Here is a 6608-nt window from a genome sequence, read left to right as displayed (position 1 = left end):
CCCCACCCCAGACCGGCATGGCCTTTCATGCTGGCCCTGGTGCTGGATAACAAGGCCTGGCGCCCAGCCACCGTGGCGGACTTCCACCACCCACCGGGCAGCAGCACTGCGGGGGCAAGCTCCTGGTCACGGCTGAAAGCGGAGATGAGAAGGGAGGTGAGGACAGGGGTCCTCCTGCAGGCAATAGCGAAATCCCTGCCTCTGCTTGCACAGCTGTCAGGCAGTGTGGTCCAGGGCTAGGAGCAGGGAGACGCCAGCCCTCCTCTGGCCCAGCTGGATGCCTGATACCAACCTCAGCATCACATCTCTGTGGCATATGCCTGCTACCCAGCTTTGCACAGCCACCCACCTTCCCCCTGGCACCCACGCTGCCACCCCCGGCCGGGAACCATGTGACTCTCCAGAGATGCTCAGCACCCTGGGTGCAGAGTGATGAGCGAGGGAAGGATGCTGTCACACCCCAGCCACAGCCAGCTGCCGCGCTGACAGCCTGCACCAGGCGTCAGCTGTATGTCTGCAGACAATTTGCATTACAGGCAGAAATGGGATGTGCCTCCTGGTGTGTCGGGGTCTGGGCCAGAGGAGGAGAACATCAATTAATCCTCCTAGTTCCAAAAATTACAGATCACCCTCTTGAATCGCTGGCTGCGGGAGCAAAGTGAATGATTCTCCTAATCCCTTGCAAGCACAAGAGCACCCAATACGGTACAGCAGCATTACGCAGCCTGTGAGCTGGCTGGCACCGTGGATCTCAAAATTGTATTTTCTGCTGGGAAAAGTGCTGGGGTCCCTGACGCTGCTAGAGACCCAGGGCACTGGTGCCAAGTGGCAGAGCTGGGGCTCCATGCTGGGCTCCCTGGGCGTGCCAGCCTTGGAGCTGCTGCCTGCCAAAGCGAAACAGAGCCCACTGCTAACTGCGTCAGTGGTTCTCCACGTCCGTATCCTACCTGCGCGCCTATGGGAGGGGAGCTGGTGACCAAACATGGAACCTGCTCGCCAGCTCTCGCTTCCCAGATTTAGAAAAGATCTCAACAGAGCCACAGCCACGTGAGCTCCTCCTGCCTGAGAAACCTTACTTCTCAGCTCACCCACCTGCTTAAAAAGTGCTGGATTTCCTCAGTGTTGGAAAAGAGGAGCTGAGAGTGAATCCACAGCCCACCTGCCTGCTTGGGTCTCCCAAGAAAATTCAACAGAAAATGCCAAAAGCTGGTCTGCAGCATATTCAAAGTCCAGTCACGCCATCTGTGGGAGGTAAATCTCATATGCAAGGAGGCACGAAAGGGCATGGACACAGGCTGGTGAGGAAGACAGGGGTCAGCCTGGTCCTTGCCAGGCACCAGCTGCTGGTTCTCATTTGGCCTGGCCATAACCAGCACAGGGACCCAAATGAGTAGAAAATCACCCATTTTTCACAGAGGATGTTTTCTGCCTGCTTTGCTCCCTAAGCGTGTGAGTACCAGGGCTACCAAAAGAGGAGGAGGGATGCAGGGCTGAGGACAGGAAGGGCTGAACAGCATCAGCCCCCAGTTTGGAGCAGTTCAGACAGCAGGACGGCATTTGCCCATCCTGGCCATGACAGATGGGGATGCTACCCATCCTTCCCTCCTGGGCTTCACTGGGACTTTCCTGACAGCAGCTGGCCCTGCAGTCACCCTGACACAAATCCAAACCCAGCAACACGGTGAGGAAGGCTTTGAAGATGCAAAAGCCTGTGCTGCAACCAAGGACTAAATTGAGCCTTTGTGCCGAGCATTTACTGACAATTCCTTGCCCCTGGAGTTGGACGCTGCTCCCCAGCTGAGGTACATGGATAGCTTTTGAGTGACAGTAATGAAGCCAGGGTGATCTGTGCCGGATGATCGGACCTTGGCACCTCTTTGGCTGAGCAGAGAGTGGCAGGCAGCAAAGACCCAACATACACAGCTCTGGGAAGGGGACTGCCAGCCCCTGCCCTGGCAGCGATGCTGTGCCTTGGGTAGAGGTTGACCATGAGGGATGAAGCCCATCACTGGGCAGGAGGGATTCCTTGAACACAAGCCAGTAGCCGTGTGGCACTACAGGGACACAATAGCCATCTGAAGCTCCAAGGCCATACTTAGAGCTACTGATTTGGGTGAAAAAGAATTTTAGCAGAGGCTGTGTGGAACTGCAGGCACACACCACGGAGACCCCAGTGCTGGTGTCAGAGTAGATGTCACCCACTGGCACCCAGAAACCTGGGGTATAACAGGATCCCTATCACTGCACCTGGCTGTTTCTTGGCCCGCTGAGACAGATCAGTCCCCAGCACCCGCCTCAGCCTCCCAGGCTGTTCTCCCAAGACGCAGCAGCCATAAATCCCCTGGGAGACCAGACACGACACGCTGGGATGGGATGCTGGGACCACTCTTGCCCTTGGAGAGGATAGAGAGGGATGTCCCTGCATCCTCTGCACGCAGGGACAAGTCCCTTCTTGTGGAGTCCTTTGCCATTGCCACCCCTTCTGGTTGCAGACCATGGGGCTAAATACCCTGGCTACAGCCACCTCTGCACTTTGTGCCCATCGAGCCCTGACCCACTACGTGAGCCAGACATGGACCCCCATGCCCACAGCTTGCTCTGGCACTGCGTGGGCTGCAAAGAGGGTCTGGGCTGCATTGCAGCACCCCCACCCCCACCCAGGGCTCTGGGTGAGCCAGGTCCCCTCTCCCAGGTTTGCTCTGTGGGCCTGGCGTCTCATGCAGGGATGCTCTCAGCCAAGAGGACTTCACCAAGGTTCTGCGACCAGACCTGCAGCATTAACTGTGCCACATCCCCACATCCCAGTGCAGCAGATAGTGCCCAGAGGAAGAGGAGAGCAAGACATCGGAGCCTCCCACTACAGACAGCCTCATCTCTCCCAAAACAACCAATCCCTGGCACACACAGGGGGATATTGTCCCCATTTCTGGGGTTAGACTCTGCACTGGTCCTAGTACCTGCTTAACTAACTCAGACCTGCAAGAGGGAAGGTCACAGGCTTTCACCTGGGAACCCCTGCCCCGCTCCCCGAAGGCTGGGCATAGGATCCCCCATCACAGCCTGGCCCTGCACCATCCTTGCTGCGGGTGAGAGCAGCGGGACCACGGGAGGAAGGGCCCTGCCCCAAACGTGCCTGGCTCCGGGCTGCACTCACCTTCCCTTGCGTCCTTCCAGCTCCCAGGATCACAGCTCCCTTCGGGGCACAAGACAGTCCCAGCAGGCACATTGTGAGGAGGAGGAAGGAGGAGGCAGCAGCGGATCAGGTGCAGCCGAAGGGCACCAGCTCCTTGGCCGAGGTGCAGCAGGCGGGAGATAGACGGCAAAGCAGCAATCCCCACGGCAGCCGCACCAGAGCCCACGCAAAACGCCGCCGGGCACAGACGGGGCTCAGTCCTGCTCCCTGTGCTTGTGTCTGAGCTCAGCGGTGACCGCAAGCCTTCTACCCAGAAGCAGGAAGGGCTCCCAGGCCCCAGCCAACATGCATGACTGCGGGGAGATGAGAGATGAGTTGAGGGGAAATGTGGCCGTGCGGGGCGTAAAAGCAAGCCCTGCAAAAGTGCCGGTGAGAGGCAGAAGCTGCTTGGTTCCCTGATCCACACCCGTGAGGGCTCCTCCGCTTTCTGTCCCCCTCCTCCCCCCTTGGATCTCTTCCCTTCCCTGCAGCAGACATGAGACACATTTCATCCCGTAACTGGTTATTTTGCTGTCTGCCAGCTCAGCAAGACCAGAGTCTTCTCTGCATTCATCCCACTTCTTTGCAGAGCTGCAAATCCCCACTTCCTCTCTTCAATTCTTAAAATACCCATGGCATCATCTGCATTTTATTTCATTTGCAGGAAAAAATTAAAAAGGAAGGGCAAGAAGGGAAGTCACATTCCTCCCTTCAGTTTTCAGTAACTATGAGGGGTTTTTAGTGAAAAACCCTTAGTGACTCAAAAGCCACCTCTCCCAGGAGTTTGGGGTGGTTATGGGAACCAGTTGGCTATATTCTTAAAAATGGAGAACTCTGCATTGAAAGCACAGTTCAGCCTGGAAACGAGCAGGTAAGACCCCGGGTTAAAGGGCTTTGTAGCCTCCTCCTCCTTTTCCAAACTACCAGGGTGACGGAGAGAGTGTGAGCAGGACCTGGCTGAGCACCGGGTGCTGAGCACCCCATAAACGCACCCTCAGTGCCCCTCCTCTGCAGGGCAGCAGTTAATGGGGACCCAGAGATGGGGCACAGTTTGTGACAGCTGCTTTTTTGTTTTGTGACATTTTAGCCAATGAAGCACAGGTCCCGTATGGAGGGGAGCCCACTGGGGCTGGGATCCTCCAGTCTGCCTCCCTCCTCACCTCTCCATCCTCCCAGCGCTCGCCCCGCTCAAACACCTTCCTCTGGAGCAGAGGTTCCCCATTTGCATCATGCTCTGGCCCCCGCCTGCACAAGGAAATCATCACCTTCCTCCAGGGCTGTCCCCTCCAGTGCTCGCAGCCAGGGAGGCATGGTTGGGGAGACCCCACCAATGCCCTCTCCTTTCTCTGAGGGCTGGACATTAGCAGGACAGACAGCAAAGACACTGTGATGGTGCAGGTTTCAGCAGGTCACACACTACCCTGTTTGCTTTTTGGATGTGCCTGGAGGGTCCCAGCTAGGGCTGTGTGGGCAGCGCCAGGTTGCACAGACAGGAGGTCATCAGTCATCGGTCCCTATGGCACACAGAGGCCGGCCTGGGCTGCATAGGCTGCTCGTCCTCCATGAAGGAGGATCCGTGGGCACTCAGCCCTTGTTAGATTGTTTTGATTACAACATGGGGTAGTACCCTGAGGTGTCAGGCTACGTCACCTGCATTCCCAAAGGACCCTGGGTCGGGCTCAGCACTCTGCAGTCCCACGCCAGCGAAGAGGTCATCTGGCCACCAGCCTCCATGCACCCCTGAGTGTCTGTAGCCTGAGCAGAGACAACCAGAGCCAGGCACCGCACAGTCACAGCCTCGCCACCAAGACAGCCGGGTGATTTTCGGAAGCGCTGCCAACATACTGCCAGCAAACACCCAAGAGCCTCGACGAGTTGCAGGGGAATCCAGCCTGGCCAGGAGTGGAGCTGAGTCCCAGGAGGCCACCTGGGCCACGTCCCTCCCCGTAGCAGCCCTGCTCCCCCAGCCTGTTACATTCTGCTGGTCATCACGACAAAGCCCAGCCAGGCAAACTTCCCAGCAAGCGTGCGGCAGAGCAATGGGATTGCCTCCACAACCTGGTAAACCTGCTGAGGCACAGCCCAGCTCTGCAGGAAAGCACGTCCCTGGGCCCAGGAAAAGGCTATTTCCCTCTTAGCTCCAATCCATGGCAGGAGCCGAAGCTCAGTCCTTTTTAAGCCCTCAGAATGCGAGGGTGCTGGGGTGGGATTGAAAAATCCCATGGCAGAAGGATGGACATGAGTCATCTCAGCCCCATCATACTTAGTGGAGGGAAGCTGCTCAGGCTGCCCCTGGAGACATTCAACATGGGGATGCATAGCCTCCCCAAAAGCCCTGCTGCTCTGTCTCACGGATCATCAAGAGCTGGCAGAAATCACTAAAACCCCAAACCTCTAGAGTAGGTGAAACATGTGAGATGCAGACCAAGCATTGCAGAAATAACTGAAGCCTTGAAAGAAAACCTAAACCCAAACCCCTTGGCAGTGGGAGCTGCGCTAGCAGCACGTCCTGCCCCGGCTCTCCAGCGCCCCAGGGCACTCTCCACTGCCCAACATGCCCAGGCTTGGGTCCTGAACTCCATCACCTGGAGCTGGAGATGTGCTGACCATGGCCAGCCTTGGGGGATGTCCCCTCTCCCACCTCCCCGCCTCGCCCAAGGACAGCAGTGACACAGCAGGGCGAGTGCAGCCCATGGTGCACACACACTTGCTTTCTCCAAGTTATATTTAGTCCTGCTCCAAAGCCAGTCTCTCCACGCCTTCTGCAGCCCTGTATTTAGTTACAAATTCACTACACGGGTACGTCTGAGGTTTCCTGTGGTTGTTTATCAGCTCGACTACAGACGCTCGCAAAGAAAACCCACATATTGCACAGGAACGAAGCATAGAAAGCTGTTCCCCTGGCCGCGCTCCTCCTCTCCCCTCTCTCCCATCCCACCACCGTTTCCCACCCCGATCCCAGCTCCCCCCATTCCTGCAGCAGACACCCCGGCTTGCTCCCGGTGCGAGGAAGGATCGTACAAATACCATCGGCAGTGGCAAGCGAGCAGTTCAGCGCCGGAGCGTCCTGGAGGGAGACGTGGCCAGTGCTCAGCTGTAGGAGAGACACATGAGCACATGTACTCGCAGCGTTTCGTCATGAGATGGCAGATGTCCCATAGAGGAGACCAAAATTCACCACCCCCTCACATTGCCCTCCCCCTTCTCCCTGCAGTTGCCTTTCAGCGAGATGGGTTATGAAAGTCGCACATCAGAGGCTTCGTCTAACGTTACACAGCTCCGGGGCGGCTGCCCAGCCCGCGTTTCCTTTTAGTTCTGGTGAGAGTGGCTGGAGCACAAGTATCAAATGTGAGTCAGATTGGGAGCCGAAGGGCAGCTCACCGCAGGAGCCGAAGGGCAGCTTCTAGCCCGCCGGTTCCCCCAAGCCCACCTGAGT

At 57.4% G+C, this 6608-nt stretch overlaps 1 protein-coding gene across 1 annotated transcript in view; it reads right to left on the bottom strand.

The window, feature by feature from the left end:
• PIK3R6 (phosphoinositide-3-kinase regulatory subunit 6) overlaps nt 1–3423 on the bottom strand; it is a 31802-nt gene extending 28379 nt beyond the window's left edge. Inside the window, exon 1 of the mRNA XM_035902637.1 lies at nt 3155–3423. The gene's annotated coding sequence lies outside the window, so the exon portion shown is untranslated. The remainder of the gene's footprint in view (nt 1–3154) is intronic.
• Between the last annotated feature and the right edge of the window lie 3185 nt (nt 3424–6608).

This window comes from Egretta garzetta, unplaced genomic scaffold (genome assembly GCF_000687185.1).
Source record: "Egretta garzetta isolate BGI_Z169 unplaced genomic scaffold, ASM68718v1 scaffold589, whole genome shotgun sequence".
NCBI classification, from domain to species: domain Eukaryota; kingdom Metazoa; phylum Chordata; class Aves; order Pelecaniformes; family Ardeidae; genus Egretta; species Egretta garzetta.
The sequence above is the reverse complement of the archived record's forward strand: the minus strand, read 5'-3'. Positions and strand labels throughout refer to the sequence as shown.